Below are 10997 nucleotides of genomic sequence, written 5' to 3'. Positions count from 1 at the left end.
CATCATTTCTCTTAAGAAAAATCACCGCCCCATGGTGCAAAATCTTACTAAATTCCACTTCTTTTACGTCCCCACCAATTCTTAAGTATTTTAGCAATTTCACTAATTTTCTTTTGGAAATTTTGCAATTATAACTACTTTTTTGTAAGAAATCTTCATATTCAAGATCAATGTGAAATAAATTCTATGATATCATTCGATCTTTATATTATAACCCATTACGTGTACATAAATAATTATGATTAATTATGTGTATTGCCACAACAATTTCTTAGACGTAGTTTTTGGAATTAGTACATACGTGTGGTGATTATTGGACTGAATTTCATTTACACCAATCGCACCAAAAAATAATAATGTAAATAGTCAAAAAAGGATATATTCATGATCAAGTGCACATCATAGTTCATGATAGAGAGGTCGTGTTTATGTTAGTTAGAGTGAAAACTGAAAAGATGTGATATATAGTAAATATGAATGACTTTAACTTAAATTAAACATTAATAACACTAATCAACATGTGATGATTAAATTTCATATATACCAATCGCAGCCAAAAAAATAAAAAATATAAAAAAAAAAATCATCTACATAGTAAAAAAAAAGAATATATTCATGATCAAGTCATATTTCATGATAGCAGAGAGCTCGTGTTTATGCTAATTAAAGTGAAAAAGAAGTAAAAAATATAAATGACATTAGCTTAAATTAAACATTAACAATATTAATCAACAGGTAATGACTTTATCACGCATTACTAATAACCTATGCCATAACTTTATGTATAAGAAATGCGTGTTTGCCGTGTTATATATATCATAAGTTCATAACCATTTTATAACAAAAAGATTTATGATAGAGTATGCATTCATAAGGAGATAATGTTTTGACTAATCAAATTTAGTCGACTTTTAGCCAAATAGTGTCATTTTTTGTTTCAAGTTGTAACAATTTTAACTGTTAAAAGATTTAAAGTAATTGCTTTAACTACTAAATGACATATGAGATACCAAAGTCAAAAGTTCATGCTATAATAAGATGTCTGGTGAGTCATTCTATATTTATTTTTGGTTTAATGCAATGAAAGAGTGAAGACAGAATTTTTTTTTTTCTTGACCAAGGTTACAATAGGCTAAGACTCAAAACAATGAAGACAGAATTATATTCCCACACTTCTATAAATAAATTCACACTGTTTGTAATTGTAAGGTAAAGCATTGAATTTTATTTGCACTATTAAATTAAAAGAAAAAGAGCATTGAATTTCCTGAAATTTAAAAAATAAAATAAAATAGTGAAAGAAAGACAATAATTTTTTATTTTAAGACAAAGATCTTAGTGAAGCAGTTGTATGTAGTAGTAATGAAGTACGAGTATAGTAATGAATTCTTTTAGACAATAACATAAAACAATTCATTTCCTTCTTTTTCTCACCCTTATTATTAAACCTGATTTTTTGCAACTTTTTGAGGAAATAAAGGTTAAGCTCCTTTTAGGCAATGTTCCCTTTTGGATTATCCACTATTAAGCATGATTATTATTTTTAATTATTGGTACTCTAAATAAAACAACATTCCCTTAGACTTTAAGCCACATTAGCCACCCAAGCCTAGTTAGCTCCAAAAAGAGCACCCCCGCCCATCAAAGAAATGTTATTTTTTCCATTCCTTTTTTACCACTATCTCCGTCACTTAGGGTCTGTTCTGATTGACTGAACTGGGCTGAAGTGACTGAATTTATTGGAGCTGAACTGAATATTTTATGAGAGAAGAAAATTAAGAACTGAACTGAATATTTTATGAGAGAAGGAAATTAAGAATTGAACTGAACTTATTAGAGCTGAACTGAACTGAAAATAATCTAAATAGAACAGACCCTTAATATAGATAACATCTGTTATTTTTATCAAGTGTTGAGATAATAAGTTACTAAAAGTCAAACTGATTCTTTAACCTTAGAGTCATCCTCATATATAAGAGATACAAACGTGTGGTATGGATACATGATCACTTAGAGTGTGTTTAATTCACCTGATTTTCATTGATGTGAAGTTATCTTAATTTATTTAAACTTATCTAAATTTATCTGAACTTATTAAATTTATTTTAGTTGTAATTTGTACTTGGATAACCCTTATCAGAACTTATTAAACCTAAGTTGAACTTATCTGAACTTATTACACCTGAAATAAGTTAAAATAAGGTGAACATAACACACCCTGATTTCCAATCTCCTTCTAACAAACATGTGTTGTTGAAAAAAATTCGCAATATGATATGCAATTCAACTTGAATTAGTAAGAATATTGATGTATGAGTTAGGAGGAGAACTATTTTGTCATTCAACTAATTTTTCTTCTAATATTTAGATGGTTTAATTCAAAACTATTGAATTTATTTCAATTAGCTAAAAGTTACTAATTAAAATGAGAACTTTGACGTACTTCTCAACTTTATCAAGAGATTGATAATCACCCCCACAAATGTAGAGCCCAAAGAGCAAACAAACGGTAAATGGAAGATGGGTTGAAAAGTACCTTGACGTTTTAGACAAGATAACCATAGCCCAAATTTTATTTATTAAAAAAAAAAAAAAATCCTAGCCCAAATTTAATTTGTGTAGAATTTAATTCCTCTAAACTACCCTAATTCGAGTAAATTCAATCTATTAATTCAATCTATGATTGATCAAAATCTTTATTAATTTCCCAATTTTGAAAAAAAAAAAAAAACCAAACCTTACTCCATTCGTCCTAAATATCTTGAACATTGAGATGGGCACATAGTTTAAGAAAACTTTGAATGAGAGACAATTTAATACATTAGTTTAATGTGAAAAAATATATTCTTTTTTATTTTTTATGTGTTTGAAATTGTTTCCCAAAAAAGTGGGTCATGGAAAAGTAAAGGAAAATAATTTTTAATTAATGATCCCATGCTATATTTAGTAATGTATTAGTTATTCTGAGTTGGACGAAAATGAAAAAGTATCAGTAATTTTGGAACGGAGAGAGTATCATCTACTTTGTATCATATGTCGGTCTATATCTAAGCTAAAACATGTCATTTTCAAACAACAATGAAAGCCAATTAGTACAATTACCTCAATGTAAATGCATTATATCAAAAGATGCTTATGTTAAAACCAAGAATAAGTCATTATGATTATAATAATCTTAATTATAGTACATAAATTTTACAAAAAAAAAGAAAGAAGATGTTGACCAACTAACCCCTAAGTCATAAACCCCAAAAAGCAATGAAAAACCCCTCTTATTAAATGAATAAAAATGATTGACCTCACATGAACCAAGTTTTCAACAATTGAACCACCACTTAAACCTTTTTTTTTAGCCCACCACCAACAACACCAACAAAAAAAATAGCTCCTCCCCCTTTCTACATGTTATAATTATAATACTCCCACTCCACCACCCAAAGTTAAAAATAACTTTCAACTCTCACTCAAAGTACCACCATTTTCTCTCTCCTTCCTTTTCCCCAAAAAAAAAAAAAAAAAAAAAGAAGGAAATTCAGAACCAAAAGAAGTTTCCAACAACAGCCTTCATTTAAAATCGTAAGGTGCACCAAAACCTATGTATTTTCAATTTTGACTATTTCTCCTCCAATTGACTCCTTACAATCTTCACTTCTTCTTCTACTAAAAGTTCCCAAAACCCCAAAACTTTTTTCCCCCTAACATTAATGTAAACCAACCCCGAATCAAACCAAACCAAACCGCAAAAATACGATTATTATTATTATTATTTCTTTCACAAGAAAAACAAATCAAAACCCCGTTTCCGAGTTTCAGAATCGGGACACCCCTTTATGAGAGTTTCCGTGCGCGGTACATACATAAAATCAACCTCCCACTCGCACTCGCACTCCTACTCGTACTCGCACTCGCACACTTATGGTTTAAAAATCTTAGGGAAAAAATAACCAAAGTATGGGAGGTCATCGCAGTAGAATGAGAAAACAACAACTAGCATGTTTATCGTTGTTATTAATCATAATCTTGATCTTCAAAACTCCTACATTCGTGTTCGGGTATGGTAGATTCAACAAATTCAAATCCGGGCCTTCTTCGTCTTCTTCTGAAGTCATCAATTTTCATGGAAAACAACAGCAGAAAAATAAAGCTGAAGAAAGTAATAATAATAAAAATGGTGGTGATGATATTTTTGGAGCTGATAAGAGAAAAGTTCATACAGGTCCAAATCCACTTCATAATAGATAAGTTTAGTTTTTTATTTTTATTTTTATAATTAGTAGAAAAAAGAAGGAAAAAACAAAATTATGATATTTTGAAACTAAATTTGCTGATTATGTTAATTAGGAGTGTATATGAAAATTTTGATCTTTTGTTGATGAGAAGTTTGCTTTTTTTTTTTTTTTTTTTTTCTTTTTGAATTTTTATATAGTATTTATTTGTTTAAAAATTTGAGATATGGATGAAATTATATTTTTCAGAGAATAATTGTGATCATTAATATGGTATTAATGACATTAATAATGGGTTGTTGGTGTAATGAATATATTGTCTTTTTTTTTTTTTTTCCGGTTGGTTGTTGTGATTGTGAGTGTGAGTGGAAGTATAATCTTTTCTAGCTAAACATAGCTACTAATGTTGAAATTAAAGGATGATTCATATATATATATATATATATATATTTAAAAAAAAAAAAAAACGAGTATCATTTTTCAATCTCTTCTGATTATTGTTTTCTCATTGTTTTATGCATGCATACTTAAATAGTTTATTTGTTAACTAGGATTTAAAGGTTTTATTAATGAAAGGTCATTAGAACATTATATGATTGCTAATACTCGTACTAGAATAGCTATACATTTAATAAACACCAAATGATGCGTGTTTTTTTTATGCTATTTTGACAATCCTAGCGAAACAGAACTAACGATAGCGAAACAGAACTAATGATATCTCATTTGTTGAATAGATTAACGTATAAACAAATGTTATCTTTGTGATGATGTTCTCGAATTCATGAAAACATAATTCATAAATTAATTGTGGAATCTGTAATGTAAACTGTGCTTCTTCTTCTCATTGATTGTGGAATCAATTAATTGTCAGAAACTACAGGATAGATGTCTCCTCAAATAAATTTAGATGAAAGGAAGAAAAACTTTAAAATGGAGGTGTATTTCAAAAGTAATGATTCAAAAACAGGAAATTAAAATAAAAAGTTGGATGATATCATGAAATAAAGTTATGTAACAGTAATAATATAATTATTACAGATAAACATTGATGTAAAACAATTAGCATATAATCCGATATTATTCCAACATCTTAAGTCAATAATTAAGTGGAAATTATCAAGCCAGCTATATATTCTTCCCTTTTTTTTTTTTTTCCAAATAAAAGAATAATAAATTTTCTTTTTTGAGGTTTATTTCCATTTTAAGGGGTTAAATCACTTAAATGAGTTGACAGTCATTTTTAAGCAAGTAAAAAAATCTAAAGTGTTAGTAAAAAAGTGTAAAAACAAAGAGATGAAAACAGAGATGATATTATTAAAGAACCGAAAAAGTAATAAAGGAAATAAACTTTTGAAAAACTGAATCCAAAAGCAGGATCCAAGTATTATAAATGGAAACAAAAAATATTGCCTTCATAGATGAAACTTTAGCCACACGGCATATCAATTGGTAGATGCTTCATCTTTTGGCCATATACATTTTCATTCTTATATATCGACTTGTTCAATTTACTATGGAGTGTTCGTGTTTGTTTGATTTACGTAAATTAATATACTACCTCCGTTACATATTAGTTGTAACTTTGGAATATTTTATCTCTCGTAAATAATACCCAAAGTCGCAACTAATATGTAATGGAGGTAGTACAAGACGTGAAACTTAAATTAATGTCAAACAATTAACTGAATACTGTAAAGTTTTTTACTCGTCAATTATTAGTACACACGCATGATTTTTTGTACCAATGAAAATATACGAGCAAAGTTTGTAGAGTCACTTTTTAAAAGTGGAGAGAGTATTTATGTTTCATAAGGACGTCTTAATTTTGGATTTCCCAATCTATAGGGCAAAAAACAACTTTGGTCATGATCACTAGGACCACTATTCTAAATGAATGCCCTTTGCTTTTATTACTCCAACAACCCACCGATTATAGGATTTAGGGAGGTCTACGTATAAATGTATAAGAATGTAGGTTTACGCCCATACTTTTAAGGAATGTATGCCTTTAATGTTGAGTTTTATCACGTGATTAATTAAATCAATTAATCTAATTATCAAGAAGAACAGATAATAATTAAAAACAAGTCAAAAGGCAAGTTCATGATTCTACTAAAATGTATGCAATTTTAACTAATATTCTCTCTTTTAAAAAAAAAAAAAAAAAAATTGTCAATTGATGTATAACATTGATGAAAAGGAAAAAGTAGTTTTATGTTGCCAATTATGTCGATTGAGCTCTGTAGAGTAAAGATTGTTTTACAGCTTTTATTCTGGCTAACACTATCTCAAAAATTAATTGGCACTAGAAATATTTACGTGTTTCATAAAATATATATATACATATATCAAACTTATAAAGAAAAATAATGATAAAAGTCATTTGTATTTTAAAAAAAAGAAACAAAAGAATCGATAAAATTTGAGGATTAAAGGTTTGAAGGGTTGAGCAAGTAAGAAAAGTTATTTTCTCCTCTATATATTATTTCGTCCATGCATTTATTATTGTTTTATATCGTTTTGGAAAAGACTAATCCTTCAACATCTAATCTTAGGTGAGACCACCCTCATTCGATCTATATATAGGTGAAATATAAAATGCTTAGCAAATTAGTTGCGGTACTTACATTATATATATCTTCCAACAACATAACACATCACCTCAAAACCAATTGGTCACACTAAAATATTGTGGTAGAATTAGTAGAAATCGATCTTATATCACTAAAAAAACAAAATGGCTTAAAGGCACCTATTTTTAATGGTTGAACCGGTGCCTAACTGCTTGGTGTCTTATTACAATTCATAGAGGCACCGGTTTTGTATTAAAGGTTTAAAGGCACCAGTTCTTCTCTAAGAACTGGTGCTTTTTGTGGCACTTTAAGGACAGAGGGAGTACTTCATAAGTTTTAGCAATCTAATAAAGATGGGTTGTTATCTAAATCTCTAACTTCTTCAGCTTATAATATCCATGTGTTTGTAGCCTAAATTTCTTTGACAGAATATTGAGGATGCTGTTGTCATATGATTCCACAAGAGCAGGCAGCTAAGTAGGCAAATCCAAAAACTTCCAACCATACATTCCAAACTCATGATATATATTCTTGAGCAACACATTTCTTGTAAACTTATATAGAAGCAGAAACCAGGAAATATTGAAGCATATGACATCAACAAACTTACAGAAAACTGAAATTTTATAACAAAATAGGAGGCAAATAACCTACATATCTCCAAAAAAAATTTACATCTGACAAAATGACAATATTTTTTTATACAAAGGGTCCACAACCTTCGAATAAGAGCCAGCTCTCAGAAGTCACCTATCAGAAACCAGTGATAGCAACTTATAGTATGGTATGGATGTCTAGGAGTTATGTTTATTGTTTGGTAGAAATAGAAATTTGCAGGACAATCGTGTGCTCTTGTGTTACTATCATTCTTTAGAAGCCTTATTATTGTGTGTGCTAGGAGTGACATACCCGTCAAGGCGAGTAGATTAATTCGTCGACCTTTAAGGCTATGCACTAGCGTTACTATCACTGTATCACACTATATAAGTCTTATCGTGCATGTGAGGAGTGATAGACCCAACACGGTGATGAGTTGATTAATTCGTCGACCTTTAAGGTTAAAATGTACATGACTACATGCTGTATGCTTTGATTGGAATAATTGCATTGATAAGCATATAAAAATCACTCGACAATATATTACATCGTAGTAAACATTAGTAGTAGCTTATGGCGTGATTAAAATTATAGTATATCCTTATATGTGGACCCAAATCACCCAATAGGGGGTGAAAACATGGTTGATGAATCCATTTCAATAACAACTAAATCGAATTTTTTTTTTCTCAAATTAGATGAAAGTTCATAGTAATACAATATATTTCAACAAAGTTCAGAATAGAATATAAAAGCTAAACAAAAATTGAATATCATCAAACTCATAAAAAATGACAAACATTAACAATTCAATCAGCGGAACATAAATAAATATATTATTAAATTATTAGTATGTAGGGCATGTGGAAAAGTTGTAGTTGGGGGTAAAAATCCAGAGGACATGCAAAAAAATCCAAAGAAAATAAAAGTGCCCTAGTCCCTAAGCAATTCAAAGAAGACGTAATAAGTCAGGGCCATACTCTGTATCTACCACAGATCAGAGAAAAAGCCATATATAGTGTTACATCAGAACACATAATTTTCATTTAAAGCTTGCAGAACCCTATTTAATTTTTTACATTTATTTCTCAATCAAGGGAGCAAATGTTCTGTTGACAGATGCTCATCAAAGAAACTATCTCCAATGGCCTAATTTTTACATTAAACATATATGATAATCAGCAACTTTATTAAGAAACAGATCCGAGAAAGAAAGAAAAAAATTCAAACCAATTCTATGTGCGTGGACAATGTTTTGAGAAATATGTTTTATTCCGATGCAAAAATGTAAATAATTTATGCAATAATTATATTCGTAAACAGTTCCTTGTTATTATTCATGTCATTTAAATTTTAGCGTAATTGCGTTAGTTCCTTGCAATACTACGATTCATGTCCATTGAATTTTAGCATATTCTTATACCAAGTGCATAAATGCATTGTCTAAGTCAAGAATTATCTAACCAAATTGACCCTTTATTTATTTTTATTTTTTTATTTTTTTGAATAGAACCAAATTGACCTAATTTCAATATCTATCAATATAAATTTTTACAAAGTGCTGGTAATACGTGTATATAATTAGAAAACAAAAAATGACAAATACTGTACAATTTTAATTTTAAGGCTACATGTAAAAAGATAACAAAAAAGCTACAAAATATTAAACAATAATAAAATCGATCAACTCATGATTTATTTACAGGCTTATCATATAAAGAAAACGGGGTATATCATAACAGTTAAAAAGAACACTTGTTAGAAAATGTAATTATAGAACCTTAAACATAAATTTTAAAAAACGTGTTTGTTAACTTCATGAAACCAAATTCAATGACTCATCATAAATCATAATAAAGGAGAATGTGAATTTAATAAATTAGATAGAGTGGTTATATAATTACAATAATTAATTAGAAATAGAATAAAGGTCCGACCAAGTTGTAAATGCAAATAAATCAAGGCATTGAACGATAGTGAAATGAATATAATCCACAAAACCTAGTTTTGTCTCCTGAAGATAGCCAGCAACCATCACTGCTTTTTTACCCGACCAAACAACTAGCTAACCTTACTTCTTTTTTTTTTTTTTTTTTTTTTTTTTTTTTTTTTGAAGGAATTTTTTTATTTTAGTATTATTTCCCCTTTAATAACTCTCTCTGCCTTCTGACTCTTGCATGGAAGCCTTTAAGCTGTTCTATGCACAAATTCTAACAAATTAAATGCCCTTCCATACATAAATACATAAAATAAATAATCTTTGTATATTGTTTGGTATCGTATGTACTCCCAATTCCCAAAGGATATGCAAAGTATGTACAACGTATAAAAGAAGCTAAAAGCGAAAATATTAAACATGAATCAACACGAAATTATTACTCCGTATAATTTTATGTTTGTTGTTACTTTATGTGAAAATGTATTTATATCTCATATGAAATATATATCCCTTTGGGCAACCTATAGCATATTGCTAAACATGTGCTTCTACTCCTCGGTTTTTTAGTTGTTCTACTATTACTTGACATGTTTTTTACTGCACAACTTTGATCATTAATATATATTGAGATGAATCCAAAAATAACAGAAACATCTTGCATTATAATATACTACGAAGTACCCCTTTTTTTTTGATAAAAATACTTAAATACAGTAAGATATGTGAATGGTGTCAAACCCCCCAGCAAAACAGCTAAAAAAGCAAAGGTGGTATTGTATTGTCTGCAAGGGCTACAACTAATTGAACAATGATAAAGTAATGAATGGTGTCTTACTTTGAGAATTACATAGAAAGAAAACAATGCCCTAATGAAGACAGACATGTTTAAAATATGCATAAAATATTTAGTGAAAACAATGGCCTCTGATTGCTGTAAAACTAGTACAAGGATATTGGAAGTTGAAGAAGTTGTTATTACAAATTAATTTAATCCAAACCGACCAAACCATCACTATTGCGTTATATTATGCAAAATTTTACACATATAATTGCATCATCAATCTCCACGTCTATGGATAAAGGATGGTCCAATATATACAAGGATTTTGATATTTTACCCTTAAAGATAATATGGGTATTACAAATTTATAATCAGTTTCCATGTTCCTTTAGGCTATAGTTGTATTAAGCAAATTGTACTTCGTAAAATTGAGTTTTTGGGGGAAAACAAATGGGCATTGAGTTGCAATAAATATTCTATATATATCAATTTTTTAATCATAGTTTTTACACAAATTTTTATATGCAGCCTATTGTACCGTGCGGCAGGGGTTACTTGAGTTTCTCAGTCAGGGATTACTTGAATTTACCGGGGTTACTTGAGTTTCTCGATCAGGGGTTATTCGAGTTTCCAGGGTTATTTGAGTTTCAGGGATTACTTGAGTTTTCGGGGTTACTTAAGTTTCTCGGTCAGGGGTGACTCGAGTCACAATTTTTTGAATGCGGTCTGACCGAGAAACTCGAGTAACCCCTCAGTGAAAAACTCGAGTAATCCCTGAGTAACCCTTAATCGAGTGAGCCCCTCGAGTAACCCCTAACCGAGTAACTCAAGTAACCCTGACTGAAAAACTCAAGCCCTGACTGAAAAATTCAGGTAAC

This window comes from Chenopodium album, chromosome 15 (assembly GCF_948465745.1).
Source record: "Chenopodium album chromosome 15, dcCheAlbu1.1, whole genome shotgun sequence".
Lineage (NCBI taxonomy): Eukaryota > Viridiplantae > Streptophyta > Magnoliopsida > Caryophyllales > Amaranthaceae > Chenopodium > Chenopodium album.
Note: the sequence above shows the minus strand (reverse complement) of the source record.